This window comes from Mandrillus leucophaeus, unplaced genomic scaffold (assembly GCF_000951045.1).
Source record: "Mandrillus leucophaeus isolate KB7577 unplaced genomic scaffold, Mleu.le_1.0 Scaffold41, whole genome shotgun sequence".
NCBI classification, from domain to species: domain Eukaryota; kingdom Metazoa; phylum Chordata; class Mammalia; order Primates; family Cercopithecidae; genus Mandrillus; species Mandrillus leucophaeus.
This window is the reverse complement of record NW_012104365.1, coordinates 4,784,993-4,786,757: the sequence shown is the minus strand read 5'-3', so window position 1 is coordinate 4,786,757 and position 1,765 is coordinate 4,784,993. Positions and strand designations below refer to the sequence as shown.

Here is a 1,765-nt window from a genome sequence, read left to right as displayed (position 1 = left end):
AACGATACATGTGTACTTCATTTTACAGAACAGATGTCTGTCTGGGGAAAAGAAAAAAAAAAAAAAGAAGTGATTAGGTTTGAGAGCTCTGCTCTCTGGAGTAGACTAACGCCATTGTCTCCACAGTGGGCTCCTCATGAAAAGGATGGGTTGGGCCCCTTCCCCCGCTCTGGCACCTCCTCTCGGCCCTTCTGCCTTCTACCATGGAATCACGCAGTGGGGAGGCCCTCGATGGATGTGCCCCTTGGTCTGGGGCTTCCCAGCCTCCAGAACTAGGAGCCACATGAATCTCTTTTCCTTGTAAATTACCCAAGCTGTGGTGGTCTGTTACAGCAGCAGAACACGGACTGACACAGCCTAACCACACATCTGAGGGACCAACCAGGCCCGGGCACCATGCCCCACTGAGGCCAGGAGGGTAGGGGTCACCTCACACAGCCCAACCATGCGAGTAGCTGAGAGCAAAGCCTTAGGTTTCCCGAAACGCCTGCCAGGGGCTCTGCCCCTCACCTCACAAGCAACAGTAGCCAGGTAGGGCAGCTTCTGGGATTTCCAGGGTCCATTTGTCAGGGTTGTCTAAGAATTCACGAAATGGGCCAGGCGCGGTGGCTCATGCCTGTAATCCCAGTACTTTGGGAGGCCAAGGCAGGCGGATCACAAGGTCAGGAGTTTGAAACCAGCCTGACCACCACCATGGTGAAACCCCGTCTCTACTAAATACAAAAATTAGCTGGGTGTGGTGGTGGGCACCTGTAGTCCCAGCTACTCGGGAGGCTGAGGCAGGAGAATCGCTTGAACGCAGGAGGCGGAGGTTGCAGTGAGCTGAGATCCCACCACTGCACTCCAGCCTGGGGACAGAGTAAGACTCCGTCTCAAAAAAAATTAAAAAAAGAATTCACGACATGAAACACATACAACTAAGGTCTTTTGGCCAGAGGCACAAAAAGTTTACACGGGGCTGCGGGGGTCTGCCAGAGACTGGGGTCCCTGAGGCTAGGCTGCTTCTATTTCACCCAATCACAAAGGAAAGACTTAATTATAGATTAAAAACCCTGGCCTCGGGAAAGCCAGAAAGGCCCTCCTTCCCTCGGACTCATGACTGCTCCACTTGTTACCTCCAGAAGGAGAAATCTGTCTATCGAGGGACTCAAACAAGAACCTAATTTTATGCTTCACCTGAGTTTCAGGTCTGTGGAAGTGGAGTTTTCTTCAGTTAAAAACCAGCTGTGGGCCTGGCACGGCAGCTCGCGCCTGTAATACCAGCACTTTGGGAGGCCAACGTGGGTAGATCACCTGAGGTCAGGAGTTTGAGACTAGCCTGGCCGACATGGTGAAACCCCATCTCTACTAAAAATACAAAAATTAGGCTAGGCACGGTGGCTCGCACCTGTATTCTCAGCACTTTGGAAGGCGGAAGTGGGCGGATTGCCTGAGGTCGGGAATTCGAGACCAGTCTGGCCAGCATGGTGAAACCCTGTCTCTACTAAAAATACAAAAACTAGCCGGGCGTGGTGGCAGGTACCTGTAATCCCAGCTATTCAGGAAGCTGAGGCAGGAGAATCGCTTGAAGTAGGGAGGTTGCAGTGAGCTGAGATCGCGTCACTGCATTCCAGCCTGGGCAAAAAAGCGAGACTCCGTCTCAAAAACAAACAAACAGGCCCGGGCGCGGTGGCTCAAGCCTGTAATCCCAGCACTTTGGGAGGCCGAGACGGGCGGATCATGAGGTCAGGAGATCGAGACCATCCTGGCTAACACGGTGAAACCC

The 1,765-nt window shown here is 53.0% G+C and overlaps 1 protein-coding gene across 1 annotated transcript in view; it reads right to left on the bottom strand.

The window, feature by feature from the left end:
• Positions 1 to 1,765, bottom strand: part of COL9A3 (collagen, type IX, alpha 3) — a 28,576-nt gene that overhangs the window by 8,385 nt on the left and 18,426 nt on the right. The window lies entirely within an intron of this gene.